Source organism: Adiantum capillus-veneris, chromosome 17, assembly GCF_014529385.1.
Source record: "Adiantum capillus-veneris isolate H3 chromosome 17, ASM1452938v2, whole genome shotgun sequence".
NCBI lineage: Eukaryota > Viridiplantae > Streptophyta > Polypodiopsida > Polypodiales > Pteridaceae > Adiantum > Adiantum capillus-veneris.
Window position 1 is genome coordinate 125,469,972 of NC_140947.1, and position 19,627 is coordinate 125,489,598.

The following is a 19,627-nucleotide window of genomic DNA, read 5'->3' on the forward strand; positions in this document are numbered from 1 at the left end:
GAGATCCTCAGGTGTATATAAACATAAAAGTATACAAGACCAAGAGTCAGAAACCTCAAAATACCTGTCAAATCATGTCAGTATTGATCCAAGTCGGAAATTGATACACTGACATAGAAATTGACTTTCATCAGGATCATATACATCAAATTGGATATATACTATGCAGAGGGAGAGCCTGTACACAGGACAACTCCAGATAGCTTTCACATCCCAAAACAAACACCAAAATCAAGTCAAACTGACAGATTGAGGAAAACAAACACTTCCAACCAAGAACTAGTAAAAGCTTGACTTTTTGGGGTTTGAATACAAAAGTATTTGGTGGGTAGCCTTAAAATAGCCTAGTGAACAAGCTGGTGAAATTTCATCAAATTTGAGCATTGTACTACGATCGCGATTGGTGTACCTGAGTGCCATATTTGACTCATTTTTGACATGTTCATAAGCCTAGACTATTTAAGATATCAGAAGTTGTCAAAACCCAAATTGGACATATTGTCAATAATATGCAAGCAAAATTGTGTTGAAGTCGTGTGAAGTTGTTGAATCTGCTGACAGTTGGAATGATACAGTGATCTCATAGCCATCAAGTGTATTCATTTGCAGAGACCGATCAAGTAACAATCCATGCAGTTGTGAGAGTTGGAAGATCACTCCATCCCCAGGTAAGAGGTTTGGATTCAATCAATAAATTCTACTTTCTTCATGTTTTTGAGATCGGGAAAACAAATCAACAACCAACACTGAAAGTTAGCGAATCAATCAAGTGTTTTATCAACGGAGGAGAGCGTAAACCAAGGTGTAGTACGACCGTTAGAGCCAATCCCTGAAGAAAGTATTTCCGATACTTCTTCAGAGAGATCTTACGAGTATTTCACAGAACACTTGGGACATTCAAACCTAAACAAAAGAAAACACATGGCAGCAAGACCATCAAACCCTTCGGCCACAATGAAGCTATTGTTCATCAAGTATTAGTATGACAACAAGCAAGGTGCCAAGATCTACAAAGATGGTATAGACTGCTACTGTGTGGAAATAGAAGATAGACCAAGTGAGTTCAAGTACTTAGTTCCTGTGAGCTATAGCGGAGATAGGTACCTAGATGATGAACATGTACTTGGTAGTCCTGAATCCTATCATTGTGGAAAAGTGGAGATTGATGGGCACGAAAGCCAAAGTAGATGAGGAACCTGAGGAGAAAGCACCAACAATGAGCTTCCCTAATGCGAGGTTAAGGCAAGAAAATGAAACTTTGAGAGTCAACACAGACAAAGTCTACGTGGGGTTATACAATTATAATAATGGAGAGGAGGATTTCTATTACAGATGTGAGGAACCCTACGTCAAAGAGTTGGCAAAGCCGAAAAGACTTTATGTCTTCACCTACATAGAGAGATCAAAAACAAAAATCATCGCATACGACAAATATGGAAGACGATACGCATCAATCGATAAAAAGGAGTTGGAAGGATATACGTACTTTGGGGGACCACTCCACCAGTATTATGTCACTCCAAGCCCATAGAGACCAGCACCTACAAATGTCATGCCAGACCCGATGGCAACAGGTGGAGAGAGGACTCATGTAGTTGATTCTTTTAGTCAACCTCAATATTCTATGCCAAACCCCATGGGAACGTTACATCCCAGAGATTCAATGGCTACCAATCAAGGTAGTGCGGTTCCTATCTCTACACATACCGCAGTAGGTTTGACATTTGCCTCCTAGTAGTAGATTCGTGGCAGGGGAGCCAACGAGAGTAACCCACGACATCTATGATGTACGAGAACGATTAAGTCGAGACACGGGAGCATTGAGATTGGTCGCACACCATAGATGGATGAGGCCATCCCAGGTAGCGAAGTGCATGCCAAAGAAGTATAGCGGATCAGGGGATCCATATGCCCATGTGTCGCTCTTCAAGCAAGTCTTAAGAGCAAAGAAGATCACTCATTTCCATACTCAATATAAGGGATTCGGGTTGACCTTGGAAGGAACGGCCTTAACATGGTTTCAACCTTTGAACCCTGAAACTTGTCCGAATATTGAACATGTATTGCGGGAGTTCGCGGAAGAATTCTCAAAACGGGGTATAAAGCATAATACTGTATCACAGATATATGCTTTTAAACAAAAGGAGAACGAAAAAGTGAAGGAAGCATCCTTGAGATTCAAGCAATACATTGAGAGGTGCCCATGGAGAGAATTACCGTAGGACGAGAGACTGTGCTCTTCATTGAAGGACTTAGAAACGAAACTTTGAAAAAGGACCTTCACTTGAAAGCCTGTAGCACATTTGAACAGGTTACAAGGCAAGCGTTATATCTTGTTGATAACTGCAAAGCATATCGGAAAGTGTCACAGGATACTGATTCAGTAACCAGTGGCTCTTTATCTATTAAGAGTGAACCCTCTACCAAGAAAGATGCTCAGGCTCCTTTGATTTCGACAGCTGACCAAATGGTAGAGGAAGTAACGAAGAGAATGCAGCAACATATGAGATCAAATCCGGTGATGAGAGAGTCTCAGATGAGGAAATGTGACATACGTGGGGGGGATCACCCAACCCCGTGGTGCACACAACAACTGAAAGCACCAATTGCGAATGGACAAGTACTGAAATGGTGCGCCATAGAGAAAAAATGGACGAACCATGGCACGGATGAATGTTTTTACAACAAAAACTATGTGAGGGAAAGGCCGTATGGACCTCCAGCAGGACCCTCCCAGCCACCTCCTCCAAGATATCAAGTTGGGCCAAATGTGAATATGGTAGTAGGAGTAGACAGACCTCAACCTGTGTTGGGTCAACAACCTCCTTTACAACAGGAAAATAGGGCCATGATTAGGTATGCTCAACCTTACGAAGCATCACCAAGAACAAATAATACACCTCAAATTTCTTATTACGAGGAACCAAACGAGCCTTACGTAACTGAACCTGAACCACAGATGTACGTAGACGAAGCCTATCAATTGTGGGGAAATAACGAGGGTATGACACCACCAACGTATGTAGCACAACCTTCAAGGGATCAATATTTGGTGGACAAAAGAATGCTAGTTTTCATTGCGAACCAAAACTACAAACCAAGAGGATACCCTAATAGGGCGGGACAACCTATGGGACCACCTTCTCAAAATCAACCACCAATTCGACCATGCTATAGTTGTGGAAGTACAGATCATTGGGAGCGTAGTTGTCCTTTCAAAGGCGAAAGAGTGGAAATTTTTGGGTTTTGTGACCGGTGTGGTGTGAATCACATACTGCCAGATTGCCCAAGAAATCCAGACAACAAGGGAAAAGCAACTATGAATATTGTGGGGGTGTTATCAAGTGCAAGCAGTGGATCAGAAACCAAACCCATGATCCAAATCAATGCGGTAACCAGAGCCCAAGCCAAGGACTTAGAAAAAAACAAGCCATTGGAAGAAAAGGTTGAGTTGCCAATACCCATAGAAAACGAGAGTTTATCTATGAGAACACAGCAGAAATCCTGGAAGGTGAAACGAGACAGAATGAAAGCAAGAATGATGAAAACCCAAATTTCCATGCAAAATGAATTACATGAAATGAAAGAGCAACTGAAATAAGAGAGAGATAGTAAAACTGCTACGGACAACAACAAGCGGAGGAAAGCATCCTCAGGGGGATCAATCCTGGTCGAGAAAGTGCTAGAGCCTTTAGGTGCTCTATTACAAGCGCATGAAGCAAGGCTAAAGACAAACCAAACCTTAGAGCAGAGATGGTTGACTTATCCTCAACGAGAAGTGGAAACAAAGCGTTTGGAAATGTGTAAACACCTTATTGAAACAACCCATGCATTGATGGAACCTAATGCGATTAGAACCCCAGAACAAGAAGTGTTGATTCACAAAGAGCGAGAAAAATTAAAAATTGATGAATCCGAAAAAGTAAACATAGGCCTGAAACTATATTGTCATTGGATCACCGAGTGGTGCACAGAGAGAGAGAGAGAGAGAGAGAGAGAGAGAGAGAGAGAGAGAGAGAGAGAGAGAGAGAGAGGTCAATGAATATAATGCCAATTCCAGAAGTGTAAGAATCATGGCCACAACACTTATGGGAAACCATTAGAAATAGAAAGAACTGAAGCGGGTTGTACAGTCTGCACCAATTCCTAAGGTTTACATGGACAACGAGTTTTATCCAGGAGATATACAATGGATGTACGGAGATGCAAGAACGGAGGTTTCAATGGAAATCAAAGCTCAATCCCTGAAAACCCTGCCTTCATTTATAGGTGAACACGAGGAAAAATTGGAGATAAGATTAGTTCCATCCCAGATGAGAGCTGTTCCACAAATGATTGACTCAAAAAGTCTTCAAGAGATGCTGTCGACACCTGTAACATGCACAATCACACTGTCAGAACTCTTGAGAGTCAGACCACACTTATGGGAAGACATGGGAAAACATTTGGAGAATAAAGGAATAAAGATTCCTCTTCAGACAAACCCTATGGTAGAAGAAAACAAACGGGAAGGTCAACCCCCAACCCGTGCCATTAACCAAGGTCGGAGATTACTGTGAAGGTGAGGAAGGTAATGCAACCTTACCTGTAGAATATCAGGATATAAAGATGATAGCTATCCTAGACAGTGGAGCGGGAGTTGCGATTGATACAAAGAAAATCTGGGAGAAATGGGGCTGCCCAGCTCCTCTCAGAAAGACGAGAATGAAAGTGCAACTCGCAGATGGGTATGTAGAGAGACCATTGGGAGTCTTGGACCAAAGAGTTGTAACTTCGTGTGGAATTAACTATGAGCACACCTTTGCCGTGGTAGACTTTGGAAAAACGAACAACTTTGACATTATTGTGGGGCGACCTTTTATGCGTCAACTCAAACTTATGATACAAGATTAGGGGTACGACCAAATTTACCTGAGGCATGAGGAGCTAATAACGAAAATCAACATGAAGGATCACAGCTATAGAGATGTTGCAAAAACAACAGTGCAATAATTTGATTCAACCACAGTGAATGAAAAAGAAATACCTGCATGGTTACAAACGAAAGTACATCTCTCGATGTGTGGAGCATCTGATTGTGGAGACTTAATTAAAGAGGAATGTGTGTTGGAAAGGTCAGTAAAAGACGAGGCTTATCTCCAAGAACCTTTCCCTGAACATTTATTTGAGCCATTTGGGTGGACTCAAATATTGTCAACCTTGGATGTATGTGTTAACGAATGCACTACAAAATTTTGTGACGATGAGGGATACGACCTAGTAACGTTGCAAATGGCTAGCGTCATCCTTGAGTCACGATCAGATAGCGAGGAACAAGAAGAACCACTACGTGAGATTGAAGGTAAAAGAGCAGTTAATGAGATATCTGTATTGAACGATAGGAATCGAATAGAGGAGGAATTCACAGACTCACTAAGCGATGACCTTCCATCATTGGGTGATGAAATCCAAATGATAGATGCTGATGATGAAAGATCAAGTGGATTAGAGACAAATAGGAAGTATATATCGTGACCGAACGGGTTTTACGAGTTTCCTAACCAAAAACCTTGTTGAAAAGAGAGGTATAGATCAAAGAGAACAAGGAAATCAAGAGCGATTAAGCATAAACCCATGCCTCTTGTCAATGACATAACAATATATCTAAGGCTTGTAAAAGTTGATGATTGTGTCAAAAACAAGGTCACTGGCCGGTTTATCAAAACTAAACCATGGAAAAACAACAAGAAGAACAAGTGCGAAAAGCAACTGACTGGGACACATAAGGAGGGGGAAACAGGGTTTAGAATGACCAAAACATAGAGGAAAACAGAGTACAATAAGCTCAAACAGACCCTCAAAGACATATGGACAACTGAAATGGAAATAGATGAGGACACGAATTCTGACAAGATGGATGTGCCGTCCCATTATAAGAAGTATACCATACAAGATAGAAAAATCATAGTGCAGCAACTGATGAGAGAATTGAAAGAATCTTGTACATCATACGATAGTCTTGAAAAATCCAAACAAATAGATCTGGCGGAGCCAGCAGAAGATCCAAAACCTGCATATATTGCCACGGATCTTACTGAAGAAGAGGAAAAGCTTTTGATAGATACTCTAAAACAGTATAGAGATGTGTGTGCATGATCATACAAAGATCTTAAGGGGGTGGATCCAAGTATCTGTCAACACACAATACCCCTTAACAATGATGCCAAACCAAGCAGACAACGTCCTTATACTTACAATGAGACGTTTACAAGGAAGATAAAGGAGGAGATAGATAAGCTGAAAGAGGCAGAGTTTATTTACGAAATTGAGCACACTGACTGGGTTTCACCGATTGTGGTGGTCCCAAAGAAAAATGGAAAGTTGAGAGTATGTGTCAATCTCAAGAAAGTAAACGCTGCTACAATTCGAAAAAACTATCCCCTACCCATTACTGATCATGTAATAGAAAGAGTAGCAGGAAAAGAAGCTTATAGTTTCTTAGATTGCTTTTCAGGCTACAACCAACTCGCAATAAAGCCAGAGGATCAGCACAAGATGGCTTTCACAACTAAATGGGGCATTTTTGCATTCAGGGTAATGGCTTCTGGCTTAACCAAGGCACCAGCCACATTTCAGAGGCTGATGGGTCATGCTTTTAAACAATATCTAAGACAGTTCTTAGAAATTTACATGGATGACTTGTGCGTTCACTCTCTCGTAAGATTGGATCACATAGAGCACTTGACCAAAGTGTTCAAAAAATAGAGATTGTATCGGATTTGCCTGAATCCGGAGAAATATGTCTTCATGGTAAGACAAGGCAAAATATTGGGACATATAGTGTCCAAAAATGGTATTTCAACAGACATGGAGAAGATCAGCGTAATTTTTGATCTACCACGACCAGTAAGGTAAAGGAGGTACATGCATTTATGGGCCATTGTGGATATTATCGCAGATTTATCTACTCATACACTATAATTGTGAAACCACTTTACGCGTTGATAACTAAATTTGAGTGGACAGACGAGTGCAAGAAATCTTTCCAAACTTTGAAGCAAAGATTGATTTCCGCTCCAATTTTGAAGGCTCCGGATTGAGAAAAGATATTCTACATCCACGTAGATGCATCAGCATATGCTATAGGATGCATACTTGCACAACCTGGAGAAAACAACATAGATTTTCCAATCAGTTACTCCAGTAGACAACTAAACAGTGCAGAGAAGAATTACACAACAACTGAAAGGGAGGGTTTGGGTATGATCTATGCTGTGAAAAAGTTTAGACATTACCTACTTTCCAATAAATTTGTATTCTTCATTGATCACCAAGCATTGCTGTACTTGGTAAACAAACCTTGCAGTACGGGGCGGATTGTACGATGGTTCATCATACTGCTTGAGTTTGACTTCACGATTTTAGTCAAAAAAGGAACTACACACCAAAGAGCGGATCATTTATCTAGAATGGTGCATGGAGAAAACCCTGTAGGAGTTGATGATGATTTTCCAAATGCATATCTCTTTAACATAGAAATGGTTCCAAGATGGAGTGAGGATGTAATTCCTTTGTTGACTATTGGTTCATTGAATTTGACAAGAAAACCATCTACCATTGCAACATCTAGATCATTGGTAATGCTGGCTGGAACGCTATACAAACAGGGATCGGATCAAATCCTTAGGCTTTGTGTTGAATCAAGTGAACATGACTTGTATCTACACCAGTCTCATGTACAAACAACAGGGATTCACAATGGGCATGCACAGACGTATCAAAGATTGATGAGAATGGGTGTATATTGGCCGAAAATGCAACAAAGTGTTCATAAGCATATACAATCATGTATTATCTTCACTTTTCAAAAGCCAATAGAACACGCGACTCTATTCAAATTATCTGTAGCACCCAGATGGAGTAACTACATTGTAGAATACCTCACCACCGGAATACTGCCTAAAGGGACTAGTAGATCACGTATCAAAACAATCACGAAAGAGGAAAAAAACTATGTATTGATTGAGGACAATCTTTACAAGAGGGGAAAAGAAAATCAATTGAGAATGTGTGCGACGGAAGAGGAATACATTCCTATCCTAGAGCAAGCACATGGCGGACAAGCAGGAGGACATTTTTCAGTTGTGACAAAATGGCCAAAGCAATTCTTATTGCTGGCATATGGTTGCCTACTCTATTCATGGATGCCAAAGAGTTTGTGAAATGATGTGATGATTACCAAAGGACAAAGATTCCTAGAGCACGAGATGACATGCCCTTGAGACCAATGATGGGGGCAAGAGTGTTTGCAAAATGGGGAATAGACTTTGTAGGACCAATTGCGCCTCCTGGATATAAAACGCACGCTCAATACATTATTGTGGCAGCAGATTTTCTAACACAGTGGATTGAAGTGAAAGCAACAACCAAAAATGATGCAAAAACGACACCACAGTTTTTGTATGAGAACATTTTCACCAAGTATGGATTACCAATAGAGATAGTGAGCGATAGAGGGACTCATTTTGTCAATGAAGTGATCGAATTCCTTTTGGATGAATTCATGGTAATTCACAAGAATTCAGCTCCCTATCATCCACAAGCTAACGGCCAAGCACAAAGTACAAACAAGATTTTGGTGACAATTCGCACAAAAATTGTTAGTGAATCAAGAGCCGATTGGGATCAGAAGCTGAATTCATCTTTATGGGCATATAGAGTAGCGTACAAAACCTCAATCGGAACGACTCCATTCAACATGGTTTATGGAATTCAAGCGATTTTGCCACTTGAATTTCTTATCCCCACACTTCGGGTAGCTAAAGAATTAGAATGGATGGGCCTATTTAGTGCTCTATAGTCGACACACATACGATATGTGCCGTCTTTCTTTTGCACTAATAGCACAGGTGAGCAAAATGGAGATGAGCTAGGCCTAACCATGCCCTTCTCAATTAACTCATGCACTTGCCGCATAATCTCCTCTTGTTGAGCTTGAGAAACTCTATAAGGAGGTTTGTTAGGCGGTGAACTTCCTGGAAGAAGTTCAATTGCATGGTCGTCATTACCTCGTTTAGGAGGTAGCTCACAGGGGATGTCGTCAATAAAGACATCTTGAAACCCCTTGAGAAAATTGGATAACTCTAATTCCTTTTGGTTGCTTTTATTTTCTTTTGCTAAAGCATTAGGTTCATTTTGAGAATCTTTAACAAAAATCATGTACACGGAAATAGAGCTCTTTATTGACTTGTTGAAAGCTGGTGTATGTACAATGGGGATGGTGTTACCCATCTCCCTAGCATCTATATACATGTCCTTTTCCCTGAACTTAAAGGAGATTCTCCTTTCAGGAAATTTAACATGGGCAGCCAAACGGTCAAACCATGGTGCCCCTAGGATTACATCCTCATGCTTGAGAGGAGAGATAAAGAAATCCTCTTTGTCCACATAGCCTTGGACATGAAGCCTCAATTTCCCGATTAAGGGAGTGACTGAAGCTTCTTGCCCCTTGAAGGCACTGTCTGCGGGTAGGATATCTCCCATCTCGTAGGATTGTATGCCTAGCTTGGTGGCTAACTCCATAGATATGAAATTGTGAGTAGAACCAGGGTCAAAGAGAATAAAAGCATCATGTTCTCTTACCTTTCCCCAAGCATGGCATAGAGGAGATCCTTTGTGGTGAGTTTGGTGAATCTCCTCCTCTTGGATTTCAACCAAAGAAGCTCTAGGAGGATCTTGGCGGTTGTTCTTTTGGGGACAAGCGCGGTACGCATGCCCTTGTTCGCCGCACTTGAAACACCGGTTATCTTTACGATAACGCTCAAGCTCTTCAGGAGAGAGTTTATTCTTTCCTTTGTAAACTCCCTTCTCCTTAGCTTTGTTGGAATTGCCCTTAGGAGACTTTTGGACATTGTCCTTCCCCTTAGGCTCATTGGTACCTTTGTTTTCCGGGGGCTTATTATTTCTTTTACCCCCCGTTTGGAAATTGATTCGCGAGGCCACCATAGTATGGTGTATTACCGCCGATATGGTACGTGGCCTTTGGGAGTTGACATACTCCGCCATTTCTTCGGTTACGCCCGCACAAAATTGTTGCTTTTGCTCTCCAAAATCCAACTTTTTGAAGACAGTGGCTTTGAGTTGTAGGTCCCAAAACTTGTCTACATATTTGTGGATGGATTCATTGGGAGAGAGCTTTAAGCTTCGCCATTCGGTGAGTACTTTGTCTTTGGCATCGGTGGCCAAAAACTGCTTCATAATGGAAGCTCTTAAAGCCTTCCATGTTCGTGGAGCTTCACCGTTGGCTCGTAGGCTAGACCACCATTGTCTGGCGGACTTTTGAAAGTGCATAGCTACATGGCATAGCTTAGAGGACTCCGTGAAGCCCTCATCTCCAAACGCCGCATCGAATTGCTGGATAAAGGCCAAAACTTTGTCTGTAGCACCGAAGGTACCATCATAGGTAAGGAAAGAGATGCTCTTCCCTCCCTCTTTGAATTTCTTCAGCTTGGACGACCTCTTCCATGCGGCATAGGATTTCCTATGGCCTCTTCTTTTTGATGGTTCAAAAGTTGCACCATCACTTTCTTCAGAAGATGAAGAATTTGAAGAAGGTGGAGAAGAGGGTGACCTCTTTCTCGCCTTTTTCTTGTCTTGATCTTTGTCGTCTTCACCATAGCTTTCATAAGAGGAAGAGGATAAAGAAGATGGAGAAGAGGGTGTCCTCTTTCTCGCCTTTTTCTTCTCTTGCTTTTTATCATCCCTCTTTGAATTATGGCGTGGAGAAGAGTGTGATGGTCTTCTCCGCTTTGGTGGTGATGGAGAGCGTTTAGCCCGCCGTCTTCGTGGAGCCATCTCCGCCGAGGTGGCGGGAGACTCGCTTCTTTCTCGTTCCTTCGGTGGAGGCTCTTGAGTTCTCCTTTGGGAAGGAGATGCATCATCAAGAAGTAAGTTCTTGAGCCCTTCATATGGATTCTCTTCTTCTTCCCGAATCGGAGAGAGACCTCTTTTGGTAGTCTCACAAGGAGGCTTCCTAGGTGTTCTCTCGTCATGGTGATGAGCTTGGAGAATCCCGTGAGCACGGAGCTGCCGTTGCACTTCACTTTGGAGAGATGGATTGCCCATGGCTTGTTGAAGCCTAGAAACAAGATAATTAACAAGCATTGAAGCATCATTAGTAGCTTGCTCATGAGCAAAATCAAAGTTATCAACATTAATTTCACTCTCTTTAATATTGTCAGCCATTCTAACAATTTTTAGGTGTAAACTTTTTAGGTGTACTTTGGCACTTCAAGCCCTAGTTGCTACTCCTCTTTACCCCTTTAGAAAAAGCACTCAAGCTACTGTACCCGCGGCTCGAATACCATTGATTGCAAGGAATAGAAGAGAGGGTCTTTCGACACCAAAACAGCACCGGCTCCTGTCAAGCTTCTAATAGCTCAATAGTGGTTAAGCCGTAGGCAAGCCCCGTAGGACTCCACTATTAAGACCATAGCTCTCGACGGTGATGCCCCGTTAACTGCACAAAGGCAGGCGCACTGCAAGGCTGAAAAATCCCTATTCTACTTACTCACAGGCAATTAATAATACCAACCATTTGTAGCTAGCTTGAGGACCTCCCTTCTTGAGCAAGAAAAGAGAAACCTTGAGCTCTGATACCAATGTAACATTTAATGCCTAGAATCTTATTTGAAGCGGAAATTAGCATGAACATAGTGGGCATTTCATTAGAATAGATTCCTAATGATAATTACAAGAGTGCTTGGGTGGAGAGAGAGCAACAAAAAGCATAACACCTAGTTAGATAGCATCGACAATACTTTCAAAAGAGAGAGCAATTAAACTATTGACAACAGTTGAGGACCGGATTTGCATGGAGCCGGTCCCCCCTCCAAAAGGCTTTGTATTATGGTTTCTCCCATCAAGAGAGACATTGTACAATACAATTCTTTGTGTTCCTTCAAGACTAGCTAGTGCAATGAAGATGGAAGCTTCATACACCAAGCAAAACACTTAATCAAACACAACTTGAATTATCCCCGTTCTCAGACCCAAGACCTCACACACCTTCGAAGATGGTGCGAGCTAGCAGGGTATGAGAGTAGATTGAGAGGAAAAAGAAGTATCTTACGAGAAAGAAGTACATCTCCTCACATAATCACTCATATTAGCATAGCTTAGCTTAGTAATTAGCTTGGTAGAGAAGATGAGCATGCATTGAAGCTTGGCTCTTGGTTGGATTTGCATCCACATGCCAAGAGAGTGTTGATGTAGGCTTCTATCTCACAAGCTTGGAGTAGGTGATGAGCTCTCCATTAAAGCTTGGGAGGAGATAGAGGGTTTTTCCTTCACACATGGTCAAGTGTGAGAGTGTGAGAGTGAATGCCCAGCAAAAATCAGCCCCCCCTCTCTCTTGGGCGAGCCCTAGCTGCTAAGTTAGGCTGGCTTTTTCCTCATTGGACCTCCCCAGGTCAAGCCAATAGGAATTAAGCAGCATAAGTGATAGCCTTCTGACATGTGTCCCCCTTTCCCCTTTTGTGAGAGCTTTAGATAATTAAATAATTAAACTAAACTCTCATTGGACCCCTTTGCCTCCTGGCCAATAGGAATCAGGCAAGCCATGGGGCTTCTGAATGCTCATTGGACCCCTTGGGAGACTGCCCAATAGTCTTCTAGGACACTTAATTCTTATTGGTTTCTTTTATTAAATGTTTTTAAATTAATTAAACTAGATTTACTCTAGCTTAATTCTCATTGGTCCACTTCAAGGGTCTTCCAATAGGAATTGGGCACACCTTGTGGGCATCTGGCCTAGGGAGCTGACATGTGTCCCTCATTCCCTTTGTGTAAAGGGAGCCTGTGTGTGTGTGTGTGGTTTTCTCTCTCATCCCCTAGCTTTGGGGCTCGCCCCCTCCCATGTAGGGATGCAGAAAGACTTTTTGGGCACACACACTAAGCATCCAATTTTCCCTAAGGTTGACCTTTGGACACAACCTTTGAATTTTGGAACCTTAGCATTTTGGAAGTCTTAATGGGCTGAACCTTAGGGTCTTTTTAGCCCGTTGTTTCACATGGCTCTTTTGCAGATGGCCCCCCCTTTGGATCCCTATTTTCCCTCCTTTGGATCCCTATTGTGGCCGGTCTGCTAACTTAACCAATATTCTAGCTTTTTCTCCCTTGGCACTTCCCCACATTAAATGATCAGTTTAATATGAGAAAATCATTTAGGAGAATTAGATATTGATTATTATGACATTACCTCTCTCTTGAAATCATAGTCGTCCTCGACTATGGTGTAGAGAAGATAAAGCATATGCATGAGTCCTTTTCTTAGCGGGTAGAGGATCCCTATGTTACCCTACGACATCATTCCATAATGGATGACTAGTCCATTTGGCGCTTGAGAGCCTGAGGCTGCCGCAAGCATGTCTGCACATTAGTCCTATCAGTCTTCCATAGTAGAGTGACAAGCTCTACTTGGTGTTTGGGAGACGTCGTCTCCACAAACTTGATCTAAGCATGCATACTACTTTATTTTTGTGCACAAATAAAGAAAAAGAGAGTCTTATAAGACAAAAATTTTTGTTCATTTTTTTAACATTTTGTACATTTGCTTACTCTTGGGAAGCATTGTAAGCATTGACAAGGTTTAGGTTATCCTTTAATTGTATGCCTTGCATCCATCTAGCATCTTCAAAAGGATAATTCTTAAACTTAATAAGATATCGTCGGATAGTCTTACCGCCTCTTAATACCTTGTCTTCATGTCGGAGAATGGACTCGGGCTGCAGCACCTCCTCGTGGTCCTCGATCTCGGTGGGTCTTCAATAGTTGGTTCTTGAGGTGGCTCTCCTTTGTAAGGCTTTAAGAGGCTCACATGAAAAGCATTGTGTATGAGCCAATGATTGGGCAACTTAAGTTGATAGGCCATCTCATTGATTGGCCTAAGAATCTGGAAGGGACCATAGTACCTTTTTGCTAGTTTAGCATAGTACTTTTGGTGGCCCGTAGGATTCTTGCCCGTCGTGTGCCTTAAGCGAGCCTTGGGGAACTTTAACAAGACCCAATCGTTTTCTTTAAAGGCTTGGGCTCTTCTGTGCTTGTTAGCAGCAGCCTTTTGCCTTTGCTGTGAGATAGAGATAGCATCCTTAATCTTTTGGAAAGATTCTTGTAGGTCTCGGCTATACTCATCTGCAGCGAAGATCTTCCCATGTACCTTAAGTAGCAAGGGACTTTTTGATCTTCCCTCAATTACCTCGAAAGGTGCTTTTCCTGTAGAAGTATGTACAGTGTTATTGTAAGCATACTCTACTAAGGGTAAGTACTTCTCCCATTGGGATCTTTGATCTACTTCCGTTACATAGGCTTTTAGTAGATCGAGAATAGTTAGGTTAGCTATTTCACTTTGGCCATCAGTTTGTGGATGATAGGCCGAAGAGAAGTTTAGCCTTGTTCCTAAATTCTCAAAGAGACCCTTCCAGAAATTACTGGTCATTCTAGGATCTCTATCCGACACTATGGACATTGGCAAGCCATGGTACTTGAAAATTTGTGAAATGAAGAGGGTTGCCATTTGATGGGCTTTGATAGTCTTTTTGACAGGTATAAAATGAGCTTGTTTACTGAACCTGTCTACTATCGTCCATATTCCCGTATTCCCATGGATAGACTTAGGCAATCCAAAGATAAAATCCATGGATATGCTCTCCCACGGTGAATTAGGAATTGGCAAGGGTTGAAGCAATCCAAGTTGCTTCCCTCTATCAAATTTTGTCTTTTGACATACCACACATTTGGAAACATACTCATGTATGCTCACTTTCATGGTAGGCCAATAGAAATATGTTTCAATTCCCTTTAGGGTAGACTGAATCCCTCTATGCCCCGCATATGGGGGAGCATGAGATTCATACATTACTTTCTCACGTAGTGAGTTAGTAACGCAGAGTCTATTGCCATAGAGAAGATAGCCATCTTGTAAAGTAAATGGTTCTTCTTTCTTCCCTAAGGCAAGGGCTGAAATCACATCTCTAAAATCGGGATCAATAGCATACTCATCTATCATTAAAGATAGATCATTGTGAGTTGCTATGGAAACCGCATTCACTCTCGGTCGTCTTGAGAGTGCATCGGCTACTTGATTATGCTTGCCAGCAATGTGAGCAATATGAAAATGAAATTGCGAAAGGAAATTTGCCCACCTCATTTGTTTGTCGGAGAGCTTGGTCTGCGTCATGAAGTACTTAAGACTTTGGTGATCCGTTCGCAGAATAAAAGGAGTCCCCAATAAATAGTGCTTCCATGAGTCTAAGGCATGTAGAACTGCAAGGAGTTCTTTTTCGTATATGCCTAGAGCTTGCTCAACAGGATCGAGTCTTCGACTCTCATAGCCTATGGCGTGCCCTTCTTGGAGCAAAACAGCCCCAAGGCAATCACCACAAGCATCACATTGGACCTCAAATGGTTTTGAGAGATCCGGTAGTGTAAGCACAGGTTGAGAGATAAGCTTTTCTTTAAGCTTTTCGAAAGCATTGTTCTCCTTAGCAGACCACGTATACCTAACATTTTTCTTTGTTAGGTCATGTAATGGTCCCGCAATTTGTGAGAACTTTTCTATGAAGCGTCTATAGTATGCACACATACCTATAAAGCTTCTTAGTTCATGAAGATTCCTTGGTTTAGGCCATCCTTTTATTACCTCTAACTTGGATGGATCCATTTGGATTCCATCTTGAGAGATAATGTGACCTAAATATTGAATCTCTTGCAAGAAAAATTCACTTTTCTTTCGATTAACATAAAGTTTATTCTCTCTTAAAACTTGAAATATTACCTGGAGGTGTTGCTTATGTTCCTCTAATGAATTAGAGTAGATGATAATATCATCAAAGAACACTCCAGTGAAGGTTCGATGAGGTCTAAACAGTTTCTCCATCAAGCGGTTAAATGTGGCTGGTGCATTAGTCAAGCCAAAAGGCATGACAATGTATTCGTAAAGACCAAATGTAGTACGAAATGCGGTCTTTACAATGTCTTGATCAACTATCCTTATTTGATGATAGCCACTTTTTAGGTCAATCCTACTGAAGTAGGTCGATCCTTGTAGCTTATCAAATAGGTCTTCTACCCGTGGAACGGGAAACCTATTCTTGATAGTGATCCTATTTAGTGCTCTATAGTCGACACACATACGATATGTGCCGTCTTTCTTTTGCACTAATAGCACAGGTGAGCAAAATGGAGATGAGCTACGCCTAACCATGCCCTTCTCAATTAACTCATGCACTTGCCGCATAATCTCCTCTTGTTGAGCTTGAGAAACTCTATAAGGAGGTTTGTTAGGCGGTGAACTTCCTGGAAGAAGTTCAATTGCATGGTCGTCATTACCTCGTTTAGGAGGTAGCTCACAGGGGATGTCGTCAATAAAGACATCTTGAAACCCCTTGAGAAAATTGGATAACTCTAATTCCTTTTGGTTGCTTTTATTTTCTTTTGCTAAAGCATTAGGTTCATTTTGAGAATCTTTAACAAAAATCATGTACACGGAAATAGAGCTCTTTATTGACTTGTTGAAAGCTGGTGTATGTACAATGGGGATGGTGTTACCCATCTCCCTAGCATCTATATACATGTCCTTTTCCCTGAACTTAAAGGAGATTCTCCTTTCAGGAAATTTAACATGGGCAGCCAAACGGTCAAACCATGGTGCCCCTAGGATTACATCCTCATGCTTGAGAGGGAGATAAAGAAATCCTCTTTGTCCACATAGCCTTGGACATGAAGCCTCAATTTCCCGATTAAGGGAGTGACTGAAGCTTCTTGCCCCTTGAAGGCACTGTCTGCGGGTAGGATATCTCCCATCTCGTAGGATTGTATGCCTAGCTTGGTGGCTAACTCCATAGATATGAAATTGTGAGTAGAACCAGGGTCAAAGAGAATAAAAGCATCATGTTCTCTTACCTTTCCCCAAGCATGGCATAGAGGAGATCCTTTGTGGTGAGTTTGGTGAATCTCCTCCTCTTGGATTTCAACCAAAGAAGCTCTAGGAGGATCTTGGCGGTTGTTCTTTTGGGGACAAGCGCGGTACGCATGCCCTTGTTCGCCGCACTTGAAACACCGGTTATCTTTACGATAACGCTCAAGCTCTTCAGGAGAGAGTTTATTCTTTCCTTTGTAAACTCCCTTCTCTTTAGCTTTGTTGGAATTTGTCTTTGGCATCGGTGGCCAAAAACTGCTTCATAATGGAAGCTCTTAAAGCCTTCCATGTTCGTGGAGCTTCACCGTTGGCTCGTAGGCTAGACCACCATTGTCTGGCGGACTTTTGAAAGTGCATAGCTACATGGCGTAGCTTAGAGGACTCCGTGAAGCCCTCATCTCCAAACGCCGCATCGAATTGCTGGATAAAGGCCAAAACTTTGTCTGTAGCACCGAAGGTACCATCATAGGTAAGGAAAGAGATGCTCTTCCCTCCCTCTTTGAATTTCTTCAGCTTGGACGACCTCTTCCATGCGGCATAGGATTTCCTATGGCCTCTTCTTTTTGATGGTTCAAAAGTTGCACCATCACTTTCTTCAGAAGATGAAGAATTTGAAGAAGGTGGAGAAGAGGGTGACCTCTTTCTCGCCTTTTTCTTGTCTTGATCTTTGTCGTCTTCACCATAGCTTTCATAAGAGGAAGAGGATAAAGAAGATGGAGAAGAGGGTGTCCTCTTTCTCGCCTTTTTCTTCTCTTGCTTTTTATCATCCCTCTTTGAATTATGGCGTGGAGAAGAGTGTGATGGTCTTCTCCGCTTTGGTGGTGATGGAGAGCGTTTAGCCCGCCGTCTTCGTGGAGCCATCTCCGCCGAGGTGGCGGGAGACTCGCTTCTTTCTCGTTCCTTCGGTGGAGGCTCTTGAGTTCTCCTTTGGGAAGGAGATGCATCATCAAGAAGTAAGTTCTTGAGCCCTTCATATGGATTCTCTTCTTCTTCCCGAATCGGAGAGAGACCTCTTTTGGTAGTCTCACAAGGAGGCTTCCTAGGTGTTCTCTCGTCATGGTGATGAGCTTGGAGAATCCCGTGAGCACGGAGCTGCCGTTGCACTTCACTTTGGAGAGATGGATTGCCCATGGCTTGTTGAAGCCTAGAAACAAGATAATTAACAAGCATTGAAGCATCATTAGTAGCTTGCTCATGAGCAAAATCAAAGTTATCAACATTAATTTCACTCTCTTTAATATTGTCAGCCATTCTAACAATTTTTAGGTGTAAACTTTTTAGGTGTACTTTGGCACTTCAAGCCCTAGTTGCTACTCCTCTTTACCCCTTTAGAAAAAGCACTCAAGCTACTGTACCCGCGGCTCGAATACCATTGATTGCAAGGAATAGAAGAGAGGGTCTTTCGACACCAAAACAGCACCGGCTCCTGTCAAGCTTCTAATAGCTCAATAGTGGTTAAGCCGTAGGCAAGCCCCGTAGGACTCCACTATTAAGACCATAGCTCTCGACGGTGATGCCCCGTTAACTGCACAAAGGCAGGCGCACTGCAAGGCTGAAAAATCCCTATTCTACTTACTCACAGGCAATTAATAATACCAACCATTTGTAGCTAGCTTGAGGACCTCCCTTCTTGAGCAAGAAAAGAGAAACCTTGAGCTCTGATACCAATGTAACATTTAATGCCTAGAATCTTATTTGAAGCGGAAATTAGCATGAACATAGTGGGCATTTCATTAGAATAGATTCCTAATGATAATTACAAGAGTGCTTGGGTGGAGAGAGAGCAACAAAAAGCATAACACCTAGTTAGATAGCATCGACAATACTTTCAAAAGAGAGAGCAATTAAACTATTGACAACAGTTGAGGACCGGATTTGCATGGAGCCGGTCCCCCCTCCAAAAGGCTTTGTATTATGGTTTCTCCCATCAAGAGAGACATTGTACAATACAATTCTTTGTGTTCCTTCAAGACTAGCTAGTGCAATGAAGATGGAAGCTTCATACACCAAGCAAAACACTTAATCAAACACAACTTGAATTATCCCCGTTCTCAGACCCAAGACCTCACACACCTTCGAAGATGGTGAGAGCTAGCAGGGTATGAGAGTAGATTGAGAGGAAAAAGAAGTATCTTACGAGAAAGAAGTACATCTCCTCACATAATCACTCATATTAGCATAGCTTAGCTTAGTAATTAGCTTGGTAGAGAAGATGAGCATGCATTGAAGCTTGGCTCTTGGTTGGATTTGCATCCACATGCCAAGAGAGTGTTGATGTAGGCTTCTATCTCACAAGCTTGGAGTAGGTGATGAGCTCTCCATTAAAGCTTGGGAGGAGATAGAGGGTTTTTCCTTCACACATGGTCAAGTGTGAGAGTGTGAGAGTGAATGCCCAGCAAAAATCAGCCCCCCCTCTCTCTTGGGCGAGCCCTAGCTGCTAAGTTAGGCTGGCTTTTTCCTCATTGGACCTCCCCAGGTCAAGCCAATAGGAATTAAGCAGCATAAGTGATAGCCTTCTGACATGTGTCCCCCTTTCCCCTTTTGTGAGAGCTTTAGATAATTAAATAATTAAACTAAACTCTCATTGGACCCCTTTGCCTCCTGGCCAATAGGAATCAGGCAAGCCATGGGGCTTCTGAATGCTCATTGGACCCCTTGGGAGACTGCCCAATA